The sequence below is a fragment of the Pseudorasbora parva genome, chromosome 6, assembly GCF_024679245.1.
Source record: "Pseudorasbora parva isolate DD20220531a chromosome 6, ASM2467924v1, whole genome shotgun sequence".
Classification (NCBI taxonomy): Eukaryota; Metazoa; Chordata; class Actinopteri; order Cypriniformes; family Gobionidae; genus Pseudorasbora; species Pseudorasbora parva.
The window spans coordinates 26,483,511-26,510,343 of NC_090177.1; the positions used below are offsets into that span (position 1 = coordinate 26,483,511).

General features: G+C 37.9%; 1 long non-coding RNA gene across 1 annotated transcript in view; it reads left to right on the forward strand.

Annotated features, from left to right (window-relative positions):
- The window catches only part of LOC137078812 (uncharacterized), a 172,462-nt gene that overhangs the window by 22,814 nt on the left and 122,815 nt on the right, over nucleotides 1-26,833 (forward strand). The gene's annotated exons all lie outside the window — the stretch shown is intronic.

Consider the following 26,833-nt stretch of genomic DNA (forward strand, 5'->3'; position numbering starts at 1 on the left):
TTATTACATGCAAACATCACCTGACAAATTGCTGTTACTCAAACACTCTTGTACAATTTTATTGAGAATTTCTCCTATTCTTTTATTTCATAAAAGTTTTGTACCCAATTTATATTAGGCTTCATATTAACCAACATTTAAATTAATAATTTGTTACAATAAACTTATTGCATTGTACTTATAAAAAATACCTGGATGTAATTGCATCTGTAATTAATTTCTGTAATAACATTTATAATTACACTGTTGACACGTCCCTTACAGCTAACTCTACCCTTAAACTTACCCATACCACCACACCTGTCCATAACTTTACCTGTATCCAACCTCAATAACAGCAAAAGTGTTTTGGAATACTATATGGAAACAAAAAGTACATAGTACTTATTTTTGATGTAAGTACATAGTAAGCCACATGATATAAAGTGGGATCAAAGTTTTTTATTTTTTTATTTTAATAAAATGCGATTTCTTACTGTATTTGAAAAATTCACTCTGCTGCTTTCACATGCTACCAGAAATGTCCTACTTCTCACTTCTTGAGTAATGATTACAAGCTTTATTATTATATTATGATTACTGCATTTTTTGGGGGGGAAATCTTATTAAAGCCAATATTATATTTATTTAGCATCCTAGCCGTTGACATCCATTTAAACATTCACCACACTAGATAGATAGTCTGCTTGCTGATGATTCTGGAATCTCGGTCAAAAACAGGCTATTTTCACTGTGGTTTAAACATACATTGCTTCAAATGGTTATTCATACATTGGCACTACAATAACAACAAGGCGATGTTGCTGTTGTGGAAAAAAGTATACAAGTCACAGCAGCAGTCCTTCTCCCCTCCGTTGCGTTTAAAGTTTGTGCCATGCCCCAACATGGCAACATAGGTATCAAAATTATTTATCTCCGAGATCTCCAATAGTAAATAGGATTTGAGAGGGCATTCATGTTCATTTTCCTACTAGAAAACTTCAAAATCAGTAGAGAAAGATTTCAAAATCAGTGACATCACTCTAGCTTGTTGCTGATTAGATCATCTGGCAATGTTACAACTGACCCCACACTTATTGTGAGAAGGGCTAATAAGGGCTCAAACAGGTGGATAAACGACCACTCTTCGGTCTACTTTATTGACCCGATTTGTGTAAATAGCCGATAACCTCTGAGGCATTATCGACTGGGTGTTGACTCTGTTGAGTAACAGTTTGACTCTTTCCTGGTATTTATTTCCTCATTTGTTTGTTAGGCTCTGACAAATGAGAGCGTAATCGAACAAGTGCAAGTCCGCTCACGCAATAAATATATAGACCGATCGCATTGTTTGTGTGTTGTGGATGCGTCTGACTGTAATTAAAGCCTGCCCCCTGCACACATAGATGCAAATTACATGATACGAAGATTGTAACCCGCTATAATGCTATATTTGGTTCACTCAGGGCAGCGTTTCAGAGAATATGTTCAAACAGACTGTTCTATTTATTTTCAGACCCTTTGTGCTAAAACCCCTAGGAGTGAAATGATTATGATTATGTAACTATCTGTGGTTTCTTTGTTAGCTAAACTCTCTCTCTCTCTCTCTCTCTCTCTCTCTCTCTCTCTCTCTCTCTCTCTCTCTCTCTCTCTCTTTTGGTCGGCCTCCCTCTGCTTATAAAACAAATTATTTATTTAGGTTAACAGACAAGGGTACAGACAGTCATAAAAGCTAAAACAGGAAAAGAACCTAGGCCTGGGGGAGTTATGTGTTGACATGGACCCTCAGTATAAAAGTAGTCTAGTTTAAAAGTGCAGACTTAAACTTTATCTTCGGATTATGCTTTTTTCTATAAACGGGATTTCTGAATGTGTTCGGTTCTGCAAAAGCACAGTATGGCAGTGTGTGTATGTTTACAGGAGAGTGTGGTGGCTTGGGCCAGACAGAGACAGATGGTCTGGTCTTCCCCAAACTGAGACAGGAAACACAGCAATGACATCTCAGCTGGGGAGAAGCATTGAGCATTTCCTGCAAGCTGGAGGAAAACTGTTCTTAGACAGTCTTATAATCACAGAAATGGGCATTTAATAGTAGGCTAATGTATATATATTTAAATTATGAGTTTGTTAATTAAATGCATTCAATTTAATCAAAAAATAAGGTCATTGAAAGGTTGTGGTGATTTTAATTCAAGATCCGGTTGTCCATTTCACTTTATTGTCATTCTTCTCACGTAATGCTTGTGTGAATTCTTTCTCCCTCTGTTTCTCTCCCCATCTCTTACTCTCTCTGGTAGTCAGTTTGAATGTGTTGCATAATATTCCCAGGTCCTTGAATGTGCACAGATTCTCTTGCCCTGGGAGAGGTTCACATTGTCACGAAAGAAAATGCTATCATTTCATACTGAAAATTGTATTTCTAGCTCACCGAATCACCAGGGCTATGAAGAAGAAAAAAGTAGGGAGAGAAGAGAAAGTTGAGCAAAAGTAGTTTGACAAGTATGCGATACAAGAGTTTTGTGCTCTGATTGATTCTTGATATTTTGTAGCAGCATCAGTATAGTGAAATGCTGCTGATTTATAATGTAATGACTGCAGCGGTGTCTGTGTTTATTCTGGTTGAATAACAGGTAAAAGGCTGTCATATCATCACCCCACACACAGTTGTTGTCTACTTTACTGATCCTCTGGACTGCTTCTGATATGCTGCGTTTGTAATCAGTATGTTTGAAGTACAGTGTAGGAGTACAGTATACTTCTTACTGTGAACACATTTTTAATGTTGAATATTTCAACTATATTACCAATACTACCTTCTTAATACATGTCCTTCTCAAAAAATGTGCATATTGTGATAAAGTTCATTATTTTCCATAATGTAATGATAAAAATTTAACTTTTATATATTTTAGATTAATTGCACACCAACTGAAATATTTCAGGTCTTTTATTGTTTTAATACTGATGATTTTGGCATACAGCTCATGAAAACCCAAAAATCTCAAAAAATTAGCATATCATGAAAAGGTTCTCTAAACAAGCTATTAACCTAATCATCTGAATCAACTAATTAACTCTAAACACCTGCAAAAGATTCCTGAGGCTTTTAAAAACTCCCAGCCTGGTTCATTCCTCAAAACCGCAATCATGGGTAAGACTGACGACCCGACCCTGTCCAGAAGGCCATCATTGACACCCTCAAGCGAGAGGGTAAGACACAGAAAGAAATTTCTGAACGAATAGGCTTTTCCCAGAGTGCTGTATCAAGGCATCTCAGTGGGAAGTCTGTGGGAAGGAAAAAGTGTGGCAAAAAACGCTACACAACGAGAAGAGGTGACCGGACCCTGAGGAAGATTGTGGAGAAGGACCAATTCCAGACCTTGGGGGACCTGCGGAAGCAGTGGACTGAGTCTGGAGTAGAAACATCCAGAGCCACCGTGCACAGGCGTGTGCAGGAAATGGGCTACAGGTGCCGCATTCCCCAGGTCAAGCCACTTTGGGCTACAGAGAAGCAGCACTGGACTGTTGCTCAGTGGTCCAAAGTACTTTTTTCGGATGAAAGCAAATTTTGCATGTCATTCGGAAATCAAGGTGCCAGAGTCTGGAGGAAGACTGGGGAGAAGGAAATGCCAAAATGCCTGAAGTCCAGTGTCAAGTACCCACAGTCAGTGATGGTCTGGGGTGCCATGTCTGCTGCTGGTGTTGGTCCACTGTTTTATCAAGGGCAGGGGCAATGCAGGTAGCTATCAGGAGATTTTGGAGCACTTCATGCTTCCATCTGCTGAAAAGCTTTATGGAGATGAAGATTTAGTTTTTCAGCATGACCTGGCACCTGCTCACAGTGCCAAAACCACTGGTAAATGGTTTACTGACCATGGTATTACTGTGCTCAGTTGGCCTGTCAACTCTCCTGAACTGAACCCCAAAGAGAATCTGTGGGATATTGTGAAGAGAAAGTTGAGAGACGCAAGACCCAACACTCTGGATGAGCTTAAGGCCGCTATCGAAGCATTCTGGGCCTCCATAACACCTCAGCAGTGCCACACATAGACAGTAAAAGAAATGGACGGAGCGTTCCCATTGACTTCAACGGCGAAAGAATGAAGTCAACCTAGGGGCGCTCACTTCCTGATGGCTGAGCGAACTGCGCAGGCTCAGACTGAGCTTGACGACGTAGATGTGACGTGAGCCTCCTGTCTGACAGCTGTGAGTCTTCTAGTAGGTGTGGAAAGGGAAATCTGAATCACGTTGTTTAAATATTTTCTCCCGTTGCTTTTGGCTCACTATGGGCTTCTCCCCATTCTTCCCCCTTGACTTTATCAGACTAGTCTCCAGGACATGTCTCCACGTCCCCCCGACTGTCTCATAGACAGTAAAAGATTGCCTGCGAGCGTCTCCTCAGGTAATTTCGCAACTGTGCGACAGGGTCGCGTTGGTTATGACGCAATCGTTAGCCTATTTTTACAAAAACAGCTTCTGCGGGGCGATAGTGTAAGATACAAGGTAATGGAGCCTTTTATGCATTGTCGTGTTTCTTTAGAAATAAACAATAGACAAATGGAGTCTTTAAACGTCTCAGATGTAAAGTTATTCACTGTCAAAGTGACTCAAAAATGAATGGGAGTCAATGGGATGCTAACAGCAGGTGATGGCTTGGTTAGCAATGGCAGCCCCTAGGGGTGGAACGCTTTCCGAGCGCTAGATTACCCCCTTGGTGCCACAGGCTGATCGCCTCCATGCCACGCCACATTGAAGCAGTCATTTCTGTAAAAGGATTCCCGACCAAGTATTGAGTGCATAACTGAACATAATTATTTGAAGGTTGACTTTTTTGTATTAAAAACACTTTTCTTTAATTGGTCGGAAGAAATATGCTAATTATTTGAGATAGGAATTTTGGGGTTTCATGAGCTGTATGCCAAAATCATCAGTATTAAAACAATAAAAGACCTGAAATATTTTAGTTGGTGTGCAATCTAAAATATATGAAAGCTTAATTTGTATTACATTATGGAAAATAATGCAATATGCACATTTTTTGTGAAGGACCTGTATTGTGTTGGTCCCTTGTTTGCTGCCAAAACAGCCCTGACCCGTCAAGGCATGTACTTCACTAGACCCCTGAAGGTGTGCTGAGGTATCAAGATGTTGAGGTGGGGCCACCATGGATCTGACTTATTTGTTCTGTCCATCCCACAGATGCTCAATTAGATTGGGAATTTTGGAATTTTGAGGTCAAGGTAACATCTCAAACTCGTTGTGCTCCTCAAACAATTCCTGAACCATTTTTGGTTTGTGGCAGGTTGCATTGTCCTGCTGAAAGATCCCATAACAACTAGGGAATAACGTTTTATGGGTTTCCCAGCAAAAACAAAGCATCACACTGCCTCCGCTAGCTTGCCTTCTTCACATGCTGCATCCTGGTGCCATGTCTTCCCCAGGTAAACCTGGCCATCCTCATTAAGTAAAAGAAAATGTGATTCATCCCACCAAGCTTTCTTCCATTGCTCCGTGGTCCAGTTCTGATGCTTATTAAGTCATTAACTCCCCATGTGCATCAATGAGCCTTGGTGGCCCAGGAGCTTGTAGCCAGTTCACCACTGTTGCTTCCTTGGAGCACTTTTGATACTGCAGACCAGGAACACCCCACAAGAGCTGGAGATGGTCTGATCCAGTCACCTAGCCATCACAAATTGGCCCTTTTCAAACTCACTCAAATCCTTATGCCTGCCTATTTTTCCTGCTTCTAATACATCAACTTCGAGGACAAAATGTTCACTTGCTGCCTATATCACCCACTAACAGGTGCTGTGATGAAGAGATTCACCTGGTCATAATGTTATGCCTGATCTGTGTATTTCAGTGCATCTAAAATCATCTTAAAGTGCCCATTATAGAGATCTGGGATTATGAAATATTCTGAATGAGAAATCCAGAGTATTAACTTATTATCTTGTATGCTTTATTTTATTTGTATTTTTGTACTCTTACATTTCAGGTCTCAACAATAAGTATTTTATACAGCAAGCAGTTGGGCCAGCAGTAAAAAAATAAAAATAATAATAAAACAATAAAAACTAGTTTCATTGGCCCATCATATATTTTAATTTCATATATTTTCATATAATTTTCATATATTTGGTTTTAATTGTTTTTTTAACAAGATCTTTAAAAGAGGCAGAAACACCTTGTACTATTCATAAAGCAAATGAATAACACCAATAAAAATAGATATTTATGAATTATTCAAACCACAACAGAGCTGGTGAAACAGTAGCCTAATCTTGGAGTGATCCTTTGTTTGTGATTCATCCTATTGCACAAAAAAGGTATTTTTGTCCATATTTTTTGTATGAGAATGAAAGTTTGTAAAGACTATTATTTTATTAGATTTAAAAAAAAAACTTGTTAGATTTTTTTTTCTGAAAAATATAATTAGCCTCCTTTACATTTACACAGATTTGTTTCCTTTCCCCTGAGGGGTGCATTGTATATAAACACGTTCACGCATGCACACACAATAATTCTGAAATAAAAATGAAATGACAAAAACAAACAAATGTATTTTTAGAGCAAAAGTTTCAAAAATTTAAATAAAAGTTTAAAAGACCAAACAGTCTACATTTTAAAAAGTCAAGAGGGTTTGCACAACAAAAAGTCCAGATTTCACGTTGCTGCCACCTATTGATGAAACATTGCAGCATGAAAAGAGATTCAAGTATATCATAATTTTTTTTCATATGAAAGTAAGTTTATGAAAGTAAAATTACTGTAGTACATTTTTATACCATTTCTTAGTAATATTGATGTTGTTTTAGTAATGTTTTTGAAAAAGAAAATGTAGGTTTCATAGATTTTAGTTTTGAGCAGTTTGAGTTTCAAATAAATTAAATCCATTGAAGTAAATGGAGTTCATTACTATGTTTTTATCAATGTAGTAATCTAATGATATATATATATAGTTTTTTTTTAATTCTCACAAATATATATTTTTTTAGCATCATTTTCTTGTTGTAGCCTGTTCTGTAAAAAAAATACATTTCTAAGAATTTCTTTAGACCCACCGGGTCCAAAGAGACCCTGGAATGCAACTGGCATTTACAGTTTTAATGCATTAGGAGGGTTAAGTGTTTGTATTACGTTGCACTTGAGACTTGTCCAGTAATGAGTAGTAGTGCATGCGTTTCCAGGGTAATGCTGACCTCAGGTGGCTGATGCTGGTAACATTTTTTTAACCACTGCACTGGACAATACACACACACCTTATGCTTTTGTGAATTGTGGGGACTTTCCATAAGCGTAATGGATTTTATACAATAAAAACTGTACAGTCTATCCCCCTACACTGCACCTGCCCCTAAACCTACCCATCACAGGAAACATTCAGCATTTTTACATTTTCAAAAAAACAATTTAGTATGTTTATAAATCCATTTACATTGTGGGGATGTTTGGTACAAATTTTATATTATATGCAGTATATTTCCTAGACCTAAACCCATCACAGAAAACATCCTGCATTATACACATTTGCTCAAAAAACATGGTGTACAATTTATACACTCTTCCAAAAAAAAAAAAGAAAGTCCCCACAAGGTCAAAGATGTCCGGTATAATTTTATCCACACAATGTAGGGTTTACCAGAAACAAACAATAAATAAATAAATACTTTAGGAGCACCTGTGTGAGGGACATGACTATTGCACACATTTCAATTAATTTTCTTAAATTACATTAAACATTAGGCATATAGAATGTTTAACTTGCTAAAATACAAAATTCTTAAATGTATATACAAATCCAGTGTTATTTGATTTAAAATGCAAATGCATTGATTTATATTTTTATTTAGGGCAAACCTTTTCCAGCTTGCGTACCAAAGCGTTATCCATTTACAAACCTTTTCAGCATGGCATGGACGTTTTGCTGCTTTTTCTTTTGTTTATTTTTTAAACATAAACACGGTATGCATTTAAAGTAAAGCCAAGAGTACAGTAAATATTTTTAAAGCAATAAAATGCAAGGTTTTTGTTTTAAAGATATATTACATGTAAAAACAGTTTCCCTGTTTGTATCTAGTAAGTTGGTTTGTGGATACACAAATTGAAAATATAATTTAACAGGAAACGAGACATGAAAATGCAAGTGTTTGTGTGCAGCAAGATGAACAGTGCCGTTTCAGAAAGAGAACGTCCTCAAATTGCGTCAAACACTTTAACGTCAACGTGCACAAGACGCATTTTTATCTAGAGGCGAATGCTTTAACTGATATGTAAGCTATTTAGAAAGTGCTTAGATTATATAGGCCTATAACGTTGTAAAGCTCAAGGGCTGTTAACTTGTAACTGTTGTTTGAGAGGATTTCACACCTCTGTGGTCGATCGGTGGTGTGTGTCTCTGAGCAGCGGGATCGTATTTCGAGGCCCATCAGTTCAACTATAGCCCCGCTAGGCGGCAATGCCACATATCGCCTATTTAGCACTGAAATGTGCCTGTTACTTTCTCAATGGCATGAATTTGTGATCGTATGTAACGATAATAAAACTTAAACATTAATGCATTCATTTATGTAGCCGTTGTCTGTAATTTAAAAGGGGTTGTTCGAGCAAAAGAGCAGAGCAAGTCGAGCTCGAGCGCGAGTGCACACCCGGAGCTCTCCGTGGTCCTGATTTGATCGCCGCGTGTATTTGGCAGCTTGTCACGTTTTCTTAAAGATGATGCGTGTTTTTGTAATAAAATATGTTTTCTGAATATTATATGAGCAAACTAAAAGTAGGCTGGTTTCCCCCAAAACGTGTAAAAAATGACCTTCATTTTGACACCGTGTGTCCCGGTTACGATATTGTTGAGCTTATATCTTTAACATCGTCTCTGCAACGTAACGTTGTAAATACTTTATTAGACTACATTGTAATATTTTATTACATTTAAGTACTATGTGGATTGTTTAATGTTGCCTTTTTTCTTAATTATTCAGCCTGATTATGTGCTTAATTTGTCAACTGAAGACCTGAGGTCACTGAACATTGAGCGTTTTGTTTACTTTATTTCTTCAATCATGTGTATAATTTATTTGATTTTTTTACATTTTGAGATTATTGATTCAAATGAAATGCAGTTTAAATGACAGTAGCCTGTAGGCTACTATTACACTTCATATACACACTTTATTGGCCCCAAAAGATGCTTTGTACTTTGAAAATGACCCAGTCGGGCAAATCGTCTCAGCTAATGGTGTGATTTTGGGGCGGAGCTACCGATGGCATAAGCATATGGGAGTGTTTAAGACACCTGTTTGAAAAGGTCGTTATATTTGCATTTCCGCTTTATGAAGTTAGTGGCGCACTTCAGCTTTTAAACGCTTGCATTTTTAAAGGATCACATCAGTAAGAGTAAACCAAGGCAAGGATAGATAAATGACCATAAAACACCTTTCCGTAATGCTGCATGTCCATAACTTCTTTTATTAGGTCATCACGGTTTATTTTATAGCTTTTTTAATGTCATGTTTTCCCTCAGTTTTTAATAAGCTATATATTTATGTTAAAAACTAATAATAAGAATTACCAAACTGGGTCCTTTATGCCTTAGACGTTCCGTAACCACAGCACAGCAATAATGCAGTAAGTCAGCTTCAGTTTGAGAAGATAAGAACCAGACAAACGACCAAAACGTGATTATACACATTTATTTACAGAAGTTGCAACACAAAGAGCCATGAACATCAGCATAAGATCGTGTTTATCTGTGAGCTGTCACTTACGTGTGTAGAAATTCAGGTGTCTTCTGTACATGTGCAATAATCATATTTCTGACGATGTAGAGATCTGTGCAAAAGTCTAATTTTAGTTAGTTGTAAGACATAATTGTGTAATTTTACTTGTTCTCAAATACTAGGCTCAACCCTGCGGCTGTGTGAAATCTTTGGAAATTGGGTCATTTAATCCTTCGAACGCATTTTTACCCAGATCTCGTGAGAAAAAAACTGAAATGGACTGTTTTACCATTTCGATATTTCGTATGAATTCCTACGATTTTTAGAAGGAAAAACGTAAGCATGAAGAGTCGACACCTAAATCAAACTCTCAACAGGGAAAACCTACGAAATAGATCGTATCCATTTATTCTAATTCAAAATGTAAAATAGTTATTGCCATTCAGAGTGTTTTGCATTTTACGCATTATTGGTCCAGTCGTCATTAACATCGTCCAATTAAAATTAATGTATTTTCAAAAAGTATTTTGGGATGTATTGATGTAAAATTCGGTGGTGATGCATCATCATCATAATTATAATAGATTTAATAGTCCTGCCTGCCATCGTTTATATAGGCTATAGGCTAGTAAACCCCTAAATAGAGGCTAGCAAAAGAAAATTAGGTGATGACGTTTGATTGTTATATTGGTGTAAAATACTGTATAACAACAGATTACAGATTTAACTGTTTCGCAGCGGATCATTCCAGATGTTGCGTTGACTGTGGACGTTTCCATGCACAGGTTTTGTAGAAGGTATCCTAAATGCAGCGCCATTTTTGTTCATACATTTTTACCATCTTAGACAATATTTTTTGAGCGGTTGGAGTATCAATTGAATAAAATCATGTTGAGGCAAACAAAAAAAACAAAAAAAAAACATTCACAAAACATCCAAACATTTTTTTATATATAAAATACCGTATAGCATAGCCTATAGTTCTGATTAGTTTAACCGGTTGTGAATAAGAACTGTAAACAAAATCTACTCTAAGTAGGCTAGTTTAAGAAACAGTGTGGAAAATGTTGCTTTGATGTAATCATCAGTAGCCTACAGCATATTATTCCTCACTTGTATTGATTGGCAAGACATCGATAATGTGCCCTATAGATGGCGCCCTCGCCCAGTAACAGCTAGCTTCACGACACTTTGCAGTTGAAGCTGGTCCGTTTGCACGAGAGCATATACATTCTTCAAATTATCTACGGCATGTGAAACCATGTAGGTTTTTTCTTTTCTTTTCAGTGTCCAGCATTATCGTCTAAAGGGTTAAACTGTCCACGCAAAGTGACAGTGAATACGCGGAAAAAGTTAGTCAAATAAACTGCTCTGAAAGTAAAGCCAGAACATTGAACTTTTAAAAAAATATTAGAGCTAACCCCCGCCCTTTTAAAAATCTCAGCAGTAGGATCCTTTTTCCAATTAATCTACGCAGTCGCAATTAGGCCTCAAATATATTTAGCTAGGGATTCCATTGACATTAAAAAAACACATGCTGGCTATCCAAAGAGCCACTCTATATGTGCTTATTCTAAATCAGCTATTCATTGTCAACTTAATTCATTGCTGAACGCGAAGTAGCCTATGCTGCACCTTTCCCTCTTTAATGCTTTGATTTCCGAGCTGAACGGTGGACTGATTGTACTTACGAAGGCTCGTTGCTGGAGAGATTCTTCTCTTGGCATTCACCGCGTGCCTTAATTGTATGGACATTAAATCAAGGTCCGCTGTGAACACGCAGAGCGAGAACTCCGAGAAGAACGCACAGCAGCCCCTCCAGCCTCATTTGACACTCAAATTTCGCGCCTCGCCTTGCACACGTAAAGTAAGCACTAGCTTCTAAGAGAGTGGTCTACCATCGGACACTTTTACTACAACACTTTTTTTTTGTGCAAATGAATCAGCACTAATAGACTTGTGCACGCGAGCTAAACAAACGAGGCGACCTACTTTAACACCTTTCCATCCACCACTTTAGTCTTCAGTGGTTTGTACCTATCTGACACGGTTGTTAGCTACTGCAGTTAAAAAACAGATGCACCGTGTCTGAGCTTACACAATGGAAAAATAAGTCACTCGATACAGCGCGTTTACTCTTGCGCTCAATACAATCGTGGTAAAATAAAATAAAAATAAACCAAAGCTGAAAAAAAATCTTGCTTTGCGTCCGCTGGGTTCTTCATTCAATCTCTGATTCCTTTGTCCTTGGTGTATTTGAAGAATTGAGCAATGGAAACATCACGTGAGAAATGCTACTGGTCACATATCGAAAAAAGGACAAAACCCTCGTAGTTACGGGCGTACTTAAAATGGACTATCCTGGTGTAAGAACAGGAATGTTTCCACAGCTCAGATGCTGCGACTCCTCTTGCTATGCAAATACGCCCTCCTTCGCGGCTTAAGCCCGATGCACAATAGCGTTCCTCTTCTGTATCGCGAAGACACGTTAACACAGCAAAGGAAGGCATCAAAACGAAACGTATTTCAACGATATCCCTATTTTCGAGCGCTCTTTTCGTTTTCGTTTCTGTCCAATGACTTTGCGGAAGCTATGGCGCTCGAAGACTGTTCTTGAGGATGACTTGCTTTTTCCCCCCTCCATCTGAAACAATCTCCGCAGCATCCTTCTGTAAAATTCATCCTAAGACGAGCAGGCACTGGGGCCAGTTCTTCCCGATCTATCCCTTTTAATCTCGCTCGTCCTCGGGCAGCGGTTTTTTTGGTCCTGCCCTGAGTGTTTTTTCAGCCTCTCTGATCCAGTCTCGCGGATTAGAGATCCTCTCTTCCCGTCCCAGACACGCGCAGCCTTCTGCTGATTGGGCTCAACGCAAGCGGATTACATTGGGACATAATGACGTCATGGCCCGGGCCCAAGTTCTCCCCCATTAGCCAAAGCCTCATCAGAGAGATGTCCTTGAAATAGCGCGCGCCTGACATTCTGCAAAGAGATGCGGCCATCCCGACGTGCATTGTGGACAGAAATAGTTTTATTGCTTTGACGCTTATAAACGTTTTTTTTTTTTTTTTTTTTTTTTTGCTTCCATGGTTATATTCGACTTAATTTTTCCTCATGCATACAGACCCCTTAATGGACTGTCCTAAACCGTATCAAGTAGTCAAGTGAAGCACATGCACAAAGCAGGGAAAAAGGCGAAATCATATATATATATATATATATATATATATATATATATATATATATATATATATATATATATATATATATATATATATATATATATAAATTCTTCGTTAAAAGCAGTAGAACATCGTAACTGTCGTCAGAGAATCAAATCCTCCGAATTTTAGCATGGAAATGGGTCTATCTGTTATGTAATGGAAAACAGACCAATTGATACTAATCTCTCAGGGGGCATTTTTTTCAATTGGATATACCCTATTCTGAGAATATCAGGCTGGATGGAACGTCTTCGTTAACTAAATTCGTTTGTTTCAATTGGTCAATATGCTGTTTAATACTAAAGCGTTCAATGCTGTAGCATTACTTTCGAAAGTGTTTGTTTTTGACCTGCAGAATTGTGGTGTTTAGAGTGTATTTGAACCAATGTCCCCTAAATCATGTTTTAGACTGCACCATGTATTGTAACGTGCTTGCGATTTCTTTATTTTTGTTTATAGGCCTACATAAAAAAAAGTAATTTACATTAATATTTAACAATTGTCATGAGTTTATAAGTGCAACTTTATTCTTTCTTTCATTTCGTATGACTATTTTCATCATTCAGTTATATTATTTTAATCAGTTTTTATTGTTGTATATTTTCGTCTTTAAAAAGGTAGTTCCAAAATGGAGGTATATTTAATTGCAGTAATGCAACAGAGTTTCTAACAACGTGTATGTAATAGACACACCACTACTAATGTTGTCACGTGTGTGTGACCTTTTAATACTAGGCTATTTTATTCATTTTCTGTTTTTTATCTCACCCATGCATTGAAAACTGCATTAACGCATAACTTTGTTTCGTCATTGTTATGTGGTGGGTTAAATATTAGCGCAATTTTGATGCTGAAGGAATCCTTTACTTATCGAGATGTATGAGATGAATTACTAAAATGTGCATTTTCCCTCTGTAGGGCTGATTCGAATATTTCCTAAACAACGCACGACCCTTTAATGATGCTCAGTCTTCTTTTGACCTCGGTGACATTGACGATAAATTATGTATGCATTTTTTTCTGATTTTCATTAAGAAATTATATTAGGCCCGCACTAAAATATTTGTTGATAGCCTATAGCACGCTTTTGATGGTTCATGACCATTGTTGGCATGACTGTATTATTCACCACACCTCCCCTGTGGATGAAACAAAGGGTATCGGTAGCAGTCCCACATTTGTCAGGTGTATCCGATTTTTTCCCCCTTTTCATTCTTTCCCAAAGATGCGTTTTACTCTAAGACAATGGGCTGATTCTTTTTTTATATTAGCCTACCTCGGTTTCTGTTGTTGTCGTCCATGTTTAAGTATAGCCTAGCTAAATGTATTTTTTTTTGTTACGCAAACGCGATTATGCTAAGGCCTATCATAATCGAAACGAAAACTAAGATTCCAGCACAGAAATGCGGTCCGGTCAGGATGATGCTTCAAAATTTACACCCGTTTTCTCCAATCGAAGTATTTGGGATGATTTTGAACGGATATTCGCCCCGTTCAGTGGGTTTAGATATCTTGACACGCAAGTCCCGGCTCTGACAGAAGGCCCTTAGAGGATGTTATCAGTGGGGAAAACACCTTCCTGAATCCGAAGGATAACGACGGCCACTTGTCCATAGCTGGAGAAGATGAGAACAGCACGGCAGAGGAAATAGTGCGCTGAACGTCGTCAGTTGGCTATTTCTCCCAACTCAGTTGAGCGGCCTCCTCGTCTTAAACTGCGTGAAGGAGGAGCTGTTCAGTTGCATTACAATGACTTTCAGTCCCAATTCATTCAGGCGCTGTCTAACGGTCTTTGGATAGCAAATCCACCCCATCGGGGGGTCGCAGCCCTCTCATTACGCCCCCAATCCCAACACACACTCACTACAATAGACCCAACAAAGAGCGAGGGGAGTGGGCCTCAGCGCTGCGCGGCCCGGGCGCTGAACTCTGCGCTCCAGTGAGAAAAATGCTCTTCAGTGTTGGTGTTACGAACAACGTGTTAAAATGTTTTGTTATTTAGAATGGTCCGTTCTCAAACGATTGGGGGAAAAAAGAGACGTCACGCGTTAATTTTATAAAGAGCATTAAAGGTGAACACAGCTACTGCACGGGCAGCTTTTGGCTATAGATTCGGGTTGTGTTTCTACACATGTTTGCATATGACAAATTGACTATATGGACGGGATTAAAGCATCCAGCGTGTGTAGCCTACATTGGAGATATGGGGGATATTGCTGAGTTGGGCTCGTCGTTCGTGATGGTGTTGTGGTTATGGGGCTTGTGCCGGAGGGAGCATAAAAATGATCGCGAATAGATGTGTCACCACAAACTCTTGAGGGGTCAAGGCCAGGTGACAGTTATGTTCGAGCTGAATGCATTTCCCTTTCCCTGAAACCCGAGTGCAGCTCAGATTCCATATAATTTCACGATAAATCAAAAAGACGCCTTTAAATAAATCACGATGAGATATGTTTATATTTAGTTTCCGCCAAAGTATATGCCTACCACTTCGATAAAGTATGGTACTATACTTATCGGTATTGGAATTTGTATCCACGTTGGCATGGTTGACAACTATATGGCTACTAAAATCGAATCACGTTCTGATTTTGATTTTTTTATGTGTAAGAACAATTAGGCCTACCTTTGTTATAGTGCATTATTATTATTATTTTTTAAAGTTTTATAAAAATATTGTGTGTGTGTGTGTGTGTGTGTGTGTGTGTGTGTGTGTGTGTGTGTGTGTGTGTGTGTGTGTGTGTGTGTGTGTGCTTGCTTTTATAAGCCGTAAAAACAACAAAAATTGGGAAACCAAAATTGGATATGCTGAACTGGTGACGCAATGTTTTATCTAAAAATTATGTATTTTCTCTCTTAGTAAAACAACAAAACATTAGGCCTACTTTTTATTTAATGCAGCGATACAAATAAGATATATATATATATATATATATATATATATATATATATATATATATATATATATATTTTAATAGGCATAATATTATCTATATAATAGGCTATAATATTAATAATAATACAAATAATAATATAATATAGGCATACATGGCCAACTCCGTTTCATTAGTGTCGTATCTTTTGTATAGCATCATAAACTCTTGTGAACGTTTCCAGATTTTATGAGATTTTTCCCAGGGAAATCATACCGATTTTCGAAATGACGTTGAAGGCTTAGACAGGCCCAGCTGGGCGCTTTACTTATGCGGCCATTCAAGCAGAGGACGGAAAGGTCATCTCTACGGCCCGGTGCGCATGGGAACTCGCTAAACATGGCGCCTGTATGGCCGCTCAGTTCTAACGTAAACACACACACACACACACACACACACACACACACACACACACACACACACACACACACACACACACACACACGCTCATATGCCACGCTTATTTAAAGAGAAATACCCCTGCACATCTGGTTTCATTTTGAGCGCGTTTTCTCATGATGAGTAGGCTAATGTATCTTAAACATGAATGACATATCTGAAGACATTGGGTATAATTAAATATCCGGTGCGCGTCTACCATTACGGTAACGTCATTTAAAAATTCTCCCATTTAGTGGCCACTTGCGAGTGGAAAAGAAGTTTAATACTGCCTACTTGTTTAGAGAGGTATAGTAAGGTGTAACTTTGCAAACAGTTCCTGAGAGCAGAACCAGAAGGACCCTCAAGCATTGTCTGAGGAAATAAAGAGAAACACCCTCACAAAAGAATCCATTGTCAAGCCCGAACAATCTGCGGGGCCTCATAAGCTGTCCTCCACAATCAAGATGGTGGGCAATGATTTGAATGCGAGAGAGGCCTGCACTTTCGTGTCTACCGAATGGTAATCACTTAGACTAGAGGATAACCATCCAGTCAAACACGCGCGCGACGTGTCCAGTGCGTTGTCATTTTCATACTAATGTCAGTATGGAAGATGCTCGAATTTTTATCGTGCGAAAAAAAGTCAATTTTAAAGTCAAAAGCGAAATGTGTTGCTTCTGGAGCAAATAATAAACCCCAGGGCTATATTTTACACTTATACTAAAGCTAGGCTGTCCTGAGTGGTGTGATGTGGAAAGTTCGTTTATTCACAGGTAAAGAAGGAGAAAGAGGGTATAGCAGCGAATTATCGCCCTAAACGCAACCATAAAAACAAAAAAGTATTTTGGAAGGTATTGTAACAATATTCGTTTGTACAAATGTATAGAGTTTTGACGAATTTGCGGATTGCTGCCGAGAATTAGGGCAGGGAACATCAGAGCAGCGAATAAATAAAACAGCAAAAACGTTGCTGTAATATTCCACATACGAATATTGATAGGGGGAGTCTCTACCGTTGTAAATGTTTTAATAATTATTTTAAATGCTGTAAACATATAAACAATTTAGAGTCCACGATTAAGTTTATAAAACACAGAATTTATTTCCCCTATGTTGTGTATAGTTTAGGAAACCTCTCTAGAGACGTTCATGTATTGTTTATTGGAGTTTATGTAAAATGTCATGTTAACCTATTTTCTTTAGTGCTTAATATTGCTTATTGTCTCAAGTAGTCTTTGAAGAGGCACAAACATCTGTATTTATTAACCATCATAAAGTCCTACATGTGCTGAACTGGACAATCCAAATAAACATCCTCAAGAAACATTTTAGTACAATACAAATATTTGGCTGACCTTTCAGCCCAAACATTGTTCCACAGCTGTTTTATCATCTCCATAAAAACACAAAAAATATTCCAGGCACTTTTCTTCCCTGCTTCCCCTCTGGCTCTTTTGTTATAACATGACCAGAGCAGTCTCCATGACATAGATTATGACATGAGAAAGGGGCCATAACCATGTCTCAAAGGAAAGTGTTAAAGACCTTTTATAGAAAACAGTACGGGCTGGAATCAAAAGCTGGATGCGCTTCGTGATGAAACAGAATTCCAGTGAGTTAGTGTGCAAAGAAAATGAACCGAAAAAACAGACATGAGACGTGTGATCCAGTGTGCTGCATACATTCAGTCATGATGCTCTTCAGAATTATTGACACCTTGTCTCTCGAGGTACTTGGGTGATGCATCTGAGTGTCGATATCAATGCAGGAACTTCAGTGCAGCCTAATAAATGTCAACATCAGCAGTCATTGATCCGTTTGCACCACGGTTGAGACGGTGTGGCAGTCTTTGCAGTCTAATCTGGTATTCACGGCACCTGAAGCGCACCATACAGGACATTTTAATAAGCATGTGTTGGTGTTGAGGCTGAGGATGCTGTGTCAAATAGTCTTCTAAATCTTATGTTCACGTGAAAAATTATTTTTTAATAATGATGCCAGTGCCTGTTGTTTATTTATCATCATTTCTGCACATGTAACCCTGCTAGGCCACAATGAATTGATACCTACAAACATTTTAAAAGCCCATCTGCCCATCAGGAAACTGTTTGTGATTTATTGGGCAAATCAGTCTTTGTGCATCTTCAATAAAATGAAGATGCACAATAATTCTCGATTTACCTATCCATTCCAAACTACCATTCCGCCTGTACAGCAGTGTCCAGAAATGACTGGAATAATTCAGCAGCCCTCTTGTCTTGACTCTTCTTTCATGTTTTGTAGTCCACCTACAAAGCCAGCAGAAGAGGGATAATCAACACAACTAGATGGCTGTAAAGAAAGAAACAGTGTTGTGGTACCATATATATATATATATATATATATATATATATATATATATATATATATATATATATATATAATATACATATACATATGTGTGTGTGTGTATATATATATATATATATATATATATATATATATATATATATATATATATATATATAAAAATGTATTTTGCTTGCTTTTCATTTATCACTTATAATCTTAAAATATTATATTATATAATAATATATATACATATATAAAACAGCTTCATCTCTTTAGTGACACATTTGTTTTTGTGACATATGGGGACATTCCATAGGCGTAATGGTTTTTATACCGTACAAACCGTATTTTCTATCCCCTTACACTGCCCCTGCCCCTAAACCTACCCATCACAGGAAACATTCTGCATTTTTACTTTCTAAAAAAAACCTCATCCTGTATTATTTATAGGCATTTTGAAAAGTGGGGACATGGCCAATGCCCTCATAAGTCACCCTCTCCTTGTTATACCTGTGTCATACCCATGTCATTATACACATTTGTGTAGAATGAAATGGGGAATTGTTTTTATGTATTTTAAAAAGAAAAACTAATGTCACTGTTAAGGAAAGTACCCTTCCATGGGCCACCAATACATTATATATATATATATATATATATATATATATATATATATATATATATATATATATATATATATATATATATATATATATATATATATATATATATATATATATATATATATATGTTGTTGTTGTATTTTCTTTCTTTTTTTACTTGATGTATCTATGTATTATTTTATATAAGAGAAGAGGCTAAGGAGTGAATGTGTGAAATAAGTATTTTAAAATATTACTGTCTATATTCTAAAACATTTATTTTGCAGTGTTTTTGTTTTTATTGACAGTTTACTTGCTTTTATTCACATTATTATTCTGTTCAAAACCAACCTCTTTAAATGTAGTAGGTTTATTAGGGTTAAGTGAAAATATTTCCACTAAATTAACACATTTTAAGAAATCAGCATTTTTTTTGAAGATCTGCAATTAAAAAAAAAAAAGTGACACATTCTGGCTTTTATTAGCCATTTTCTTAATTAATAACATATGAAGTGAAATGAGCCAGCAGATGCTCACAAAACAGATACATTTTCCGCTACCCCCATCGCTGCTTGTCTTTGCCGTGTGTGTGAGAGACGCTGTTCAGGAGGGTTTAGCATACAGCTGTTTGAGCTTCGCCTCTCCTCAACGCTTTAAGGTCTGTCGTCTTGAATCGCGCTGCACGGCATCCATCCCACATCCATCCTACGGGCTCATTAGGACACACTGTTTGCCGGCCGATCACCTGCATTTTAGACGTGTATTGCTTGTTTTATCGTGTGTGGTTCCAAACATTGAAGAGTGTTGCACTTCTGTGAATCAGTTAAGAAAGGTCACCTTTCTGTTTGAGGAGAGATGAATTATGAATATGATAAAGTAAGCCTAGGAGAGCAGAAGTGCTCTTGTACCATGTCTCTTAAAATTCCGCCATCTAGTTCACTCACCCAAGCGTAATCATAAAAAAAAAAATTCATATCATGCTCACTCTCTTAATCTTTTCCGGTTGTCCCACATAAGGAAATTAAAGATCCAAAGGATTATCTCACTTTTTAAATTCCTAACCTTTCTCCTCACACTCATTATCTGACAGGTAGAAATCTCATCGTAAGCTCCCCATCCATCTGAAACTAAAATGTTGCAAGCTTTTAGATAGCAATGTTGTCATCTCTCTCTCTGTCTGTTTTATTCCCAAAGTCTCGGGGTGGGGGTGGAAGGAGGCGATGAGGCGATGAAAACAGACATCTTCTGAAAGGTCATGGTTTGCCATGATCTTTTTTCCAGGTCAGCTCCTTTAGTCCTGCCGTGTACACGGACATATTCAAACAGATACCCATCAAAGAAATGTCCGATATCAGAAATAAATATGTCATCAGCCTTTTACATTTACAGTAAAATTGCTGATGTGCATCATAATACATTAAAATGCATGTCATTGAATCTGTCTCTGCTGTCACACCCACAAAACAAATCTTAAAAAATAACATTTGCGTTAGCATTTACTACCCATATATGTGCAACAAAAAAGAAAGTTTATGCAAAAGAAAAACAAATGTCACTGTTAAGGAAATTACCCTTCCATAGGCCAAATATACATTATTTTTACTTTTTTTATTTCTTATTTTTTCCTTTACATTACTTGAGTTATCATTTCCTTAAACGTGTCATATACATACACACTGTGTATTTAATAAATAAAATAAATGGATACTTTTATTCAGCAAGGACACATTAAAAGATGCAAGGACATATTTTTATTTCACATAAATGCTGTCCTTTTAACATTTCTATTAATCAAAGAATCCTGCAAATATGCATCATGCTCTCATATATAGATATATTGTATTACCACAACTTCTCCCATCATTTATAATCTTTAGAAATCTTGAGCACCAAATCAGCATATTAGAATGATTTCTAAAGGACCTTGCGCGCGTGTGTGTGTGTATACCGATCAGGCATATCACTATGACCACCTTCCTAATATTCTTTTACTCCCCTTTTTAGATAGCTGTATTTAATGTACTTCACTAGATCCATGAAAGTGTGTTGTGGTATCTGGCACCAAGATGTTAGCAGCATATTCTTTAAGTCCTGTAAGTTGTGAGGTGGGGCCTCCATGCATCTGTTTGTTCAGCACATCCCACACATGCTCGATTGGTTTGAGATCTGTGGAATTGAGACTGGGTAGTCAAAACCTCAAACTCGTTGTGGTGCTCCTCAAACCATTGCTTAACCATTTTTGCTTTGTGGCAGTGCGCATTATCCTACTGAAAGATGCCACAGCCACCAGGGAGTTCCGTTTCAATGAAATGATGTACATGGTCTGCAACAATACTTAGTGATACGTGTCAAAGTAACATCCACGTGGATGGCAGGACCCAATGTTTCCCAGCAGAACATTGCCCAAAGCATCACACTGCCTTTACCCGCTTGCCTTCTTCTCATAGTGCATCCTGGTGCCATGTGTTCCCCAGATAAACAATGCACATGCACCCGGCCATCCACGCAATGTAATAGAAAACATGGTTCATCAGACCAGGCCACCTTCTTCTATTCCTCCATGGTGAAGTTCTGATGCTCACGTGCCCACTGTTGTTACTTTCTCCGGTGGATAGGGGTCAGCATGGGCACTCTGACTGATCTGCGGCTATGCAGCCCCCTTACGCAACAAACTGTGATGCACTGCGCATTCTGACACCTTTCTATCAGAACCAGTATTAACTTCTTGAGCAATTTGAGTCACAGTAGCTCGTCTGTTTGATTGGACCACACAAGCCAGCCTTCGCTCCCCACATGCATCAATGAGCCTTGGCCACCCATGACCCTGTCTCCAGTTGACCACTGTTTCTTGGAGCACTTTTGATTGATATTGACCACTGCAGATCAGGAACACCCCACAAGAGATGCAGAGATGCTCTGACTCAGTCGTCTAGCCATCACAATTTGGCCCTTGTCAAACACACTCAAATCCTTACACTTGCCCATTTTTTTCTGCTTCTAGCACATCTCTCACACTTTCAGACAAGATGTATACTTACTGCCTAATATATCCCACCCATTAACAGGTGCCATGATGAAGAGATAATCAGTGTTATTCACTTCACCAGTCATAATGTTTTGCCTGATCGGTGTATGTACTTTTATACATATATATAAAATCAAACCAAAATGTAGTTTATTCACTTTAAGTTAGAGAATAAACTCAGAGTTAAACTGTCAACAAATTCATCTTGATAATGTCAGATAACTTTGATAGAAAGGTATGGAAAGGATTACAATCAACCAATCATCTGTCAGCTGTTTAATTTAAGTACAAAATTAGATAATTTAGGTCATCCAATTATCAAGCAATGCTTCATTTTGTTCAGTCTGTGTAAAAGGTCTCATTAGCAATTAAAGAAAAAACACATCGGGCAACTTTTACAAAAACAAACAAAAAAACTACTGTATTGTATTCTCATTTCTGACTTGGATTGGAATCCAAAATATATAAAATCATTTGTTGAACAATTTTTAAAGTGCTTTGGTTTTGGTTTTTTAACACATCAGAGCCTAGCTCTGTAGTGCTTGGATGTCACCCCACATTACTGGCCTGTTGGCCACTGTTATAGCACAGGCCTGCGGAGGGGGTCGGGGGCCCAGTTGGACACTCTGAGCACATTAAGAGTGGCTGTCTTTATTGGATGTGATTGGTCTTAGTGATTTTATTGGTTTCATTGACTGTCTCTCCAGTATTTATGTGCCCTCTCCATGCTCTCTCGACGGTGTAACGGAGGGCCGATATGAATCTGATGTGACAATAAAAGGGCAATTATGTACAGCGAGTAGAATATCTGCTTCCTTTCACCTGGGAGAGGAAGAAGGAAGGATGAGAGAATGATCTTCTTCTTCCCATTCAGAGCACAGTAACTGTTAAACATGGTGCTCCCATCACACAATGAACATATCTATAAATACACCATCATCTTTGTGATGCATATGAATGACTTCTGAATGCATCTTTAACAGGTCATCTGACAACATGATGTATGTCCCCCTGCTGCTGTTATTTACAGAGGAATTAAGATTTTTTTAATCTATTGTTTTAAATTTGCAAAGGCATGTCATTTAACTTTAGCTTTCCACTCTTAAAGGGGTAGTACATTTTTTTTTTTTTTTAAATATATAATATATATAATATTCTCACACTCTTGTTGTTCCAAACCTGTATGACTTAACACTTTTGATGTCAAAATGCTAAATATCTTGTATGTTTCTCTTTAATTCCTACGTGGTCTTATCAGGAGGAACTTAATAGTTTCAGTAGTTAATCTGAACATTATTTGATCTGACTGGCCCCAGACATATGCTAAACAAAAAAGTCACCTCATGCACCTGGCAAGATCCATATACAGGGAGTGCAGAATTATTAGGCAAGTTGTATTTTTGAGGATTAATTTTATTATTGAACAACAACCATGTTCTCAATGAACACAAAAAACTCATTAATATCAAAGCTGAATATTTTTGGAAGTTTTAGTTTTTAGTTTTAGCTATTTTAGGGGGGTATCTGTGTGTGCAGGTGACTATTACTGTGCATAATTATTAGGCAACTTAACAAAGAACAAATTTATACCCATTTCAATTATTTATTTTTACCAGTGAAACCAATATAACATCTCAACATTCACAAATATACATTTCTGACATTCAAAAACCAAACAAAAACAAATCAGTGACCAATATAGCCACCTTTCTTTGCAAGGGCACTCAAAAGCCTGCCATCCATGGATTCTGTCAGTGTTTTGATCTGTTCACCATCAACATTGCGTGCAGCAGCAACCACAGCCTCCCAGACACTGTTCAGAGAGGTGTACAGTTTTCCCTCCTTGTAAATCGCACATTTGATGATGGACAATAGGTTCTCAATGGGGTTCAGATCAGGTGAACAAGGAGGCCATATCATTAGATTTTCTTCTTTTATACCCTTTCTTGCCAGCCACGCTGTGGAGTACTTGGACGCGTGTGATGGAGCATTGTCCTGCATGAAAATCATGTTTTTCTTGAAGGATGCAGACTTCTTCCTGTACCACTGCTTGAAGAAGGTGTCTTCCAGAAACTGGCAGTAGGACTGGGAGTTGAGCTTGACTCCATCCTCAACCCGAAAAGGCCCCACAAGCTCATCTTTGATGATACCAGCCCAAACCAGTACTCCACCTCCACCTTGCTGGCGTCTGAGTCGGACTGGAGCTCTCTGCCCTTTACCAATCCAGCCACGGGCCCATCCATCTGGCCCATCAAGACTCACTCTCTTTCATCAGTCCATAAAACCTTAGAAAAATCAGTCTTGAGATATTTCTTGGCCCAGTCTTGACGTTTCAGCTTGTGTGTCTTGTTCAGTGGTGGTCGACTTTCTGCCTTTCTTACCTTGGCCATGTCTCTGAGTATTGCACACCTTGTGCTTTTTGGCACTCCAGTGATGTTGCAGCTCTGAAATATGGCCAAACTGGTGGCAAGTGGCATCTTGGCAGCTGCACGCTGGACTTTTCTCAGTTCACGGGCAGTTATTTTGCGCCTTGGTTTTTCCACACGCTTCTTGCGACCCTGTTGACTATTTTGAATGAAACGCTTGATTGTTCGATGATCACGCTTCAGAAGCTTGGCTATTTTAAGACTGCTGCATCTCTCTGCAATCTATCTCACTATTCTTTGACTTTTCTGAGCCTGTCAAGTCCTTCTTTTGACCCATTTTGCCAAAGGAAAGGAAGTTGCCTAATAATTATGCACACCTGATATAGGGTGTTGATGTCATTAGACCACACCCCTTCTCATTACAGAGATACACATCACCTAATATGCTTAATTGGTAGTAGGCTTTCCAGCCTATACAGCTTGGAGTAAGACAACATGCATAACGAGGATGATGTGGTCAAAATACTCATTTGCCTAATAATTCTGCACTCCCTTGTATATATTGGCCCAATATAATTCATGTGGAATCGAAGAACGAACTGTTGTGACCGGGTCATTTTGAACAAAATCAGACCAAAAGTTTGTTTCTGGAGTTGGAAACAGCTTAATAAAGCGAATATTCTGGAATATTTGATCCATGGCGATTTTCATACAAGATGGGTGTGGCGTCCAGGTCAGACGTCCACAAGTAAAAACATGAACACACCGGAGAGCTGCTTTAGAAATAGTACTTTGAATTCTACTTGAAAGAGACACTGATACTGTTTTATGTTTAATGCTGTAAATCTTTGCATAAAGCTTTGTATCTATTGGATATAGTGTTATTTAAATAAACACGACGTGACTTGACTGGACTGCTGAATTGTAGAACTAGTGTAAGCATATTCATGTCGTTATGATCAGGTGCTTTCTTAACTTCTGTTTTCTCACTACTGTTATTTTTGTTGTTGCTTTTATTGGGAGGGAAGCACATAGTCATCTAAATATCTCTCTCAGCAGACTGGATGGCATCTGGATTTTTGCTAACAGTTACCGCTGCTCATGTAAGAACTTCACCGTGAGTATATCGGGCCTCTAGACCTTATTCACAGCAGCGCTCATGAATGAAATGAAAGCAAGGCTGTGTTGAGTGGGTTGTACTTATTTAATTTGTTTGTGGATTTTCTGGTGACAAAACTTTGAAAAAATATCAGTACACAAAAAACTAGGAGTGATCTAGGAGCTTTATACAGCTTTTTTCAGCGGATGCATTGAAAACACTGCAAATCTATCCATCACAGTCTCGCTTTCATAACTGTCATGGCACTGCTCTGAATAAGGTATATAGTCTGGAGCATGTACAAAAATGTGACATTTCCTATTAAAGTTCAAAATGTGTAATTTATGTAAAGTTGTTCTCAAATTTCGTCATATCAAATGATTTAACTGACCAAACAATCTTTCAATTCCTTAAAAGAATCCTGAAAAAATAATTTCCACAAAAATATTAACCAGCACAACTGTTTTTAACATCAATAATAAGAAATTGTTTCTTGAGCACTAAATCAGTTTATTAGAATTAAATTCAGCTTTGCCAGGAATAAATGGCATTTTAAAATATATTAAAATAGAAAACTAAACTGAAACTTTGAACATAAAAGTCACACAGAGCGCAAGACGGAAAATCAGATCTGACAGTAATAATATTTCACAATATTACTGTGTTTTTACTGTATTTTCAATCAACTAAGTGCAGCCTTGGTGAGAATAACAGACATTCAAAAACATTTTTAAAAATCTTAGTGCCCCCATTATGCTATTTTCAATTATAAAAATATAAAATACCTATTTTTGTTTTGGAGGTCTCCTACAACAGATTTACATGCATCAACGGTTGAAAACACTTTCATTTTCTCACAATATAGATTGCACATCACCACATTTTTTAATGATTCTCAAACGACTGGACAGATGAATCAGTCTCTCGAAATCCCTCCTTTCCGCTAGCACTCTGCTCTCATTGGCCAGATGGCCGGTCTGTTGTGATTGTCTTCCGCTTACAGCGCACGTCAGAAACAAACGTTCCTAAAAGTCAGCGATTGTACACACTGTACAGTAAAGATGACGGTGATCTGAGCGTGAGTCCGATGATGAAACATTGGAAGAACCAGTTATTCGACCCGAACATCCATCACAAGGACGACACTTGAGCAGGACGTTTCTCAGTGATGCGTTACTC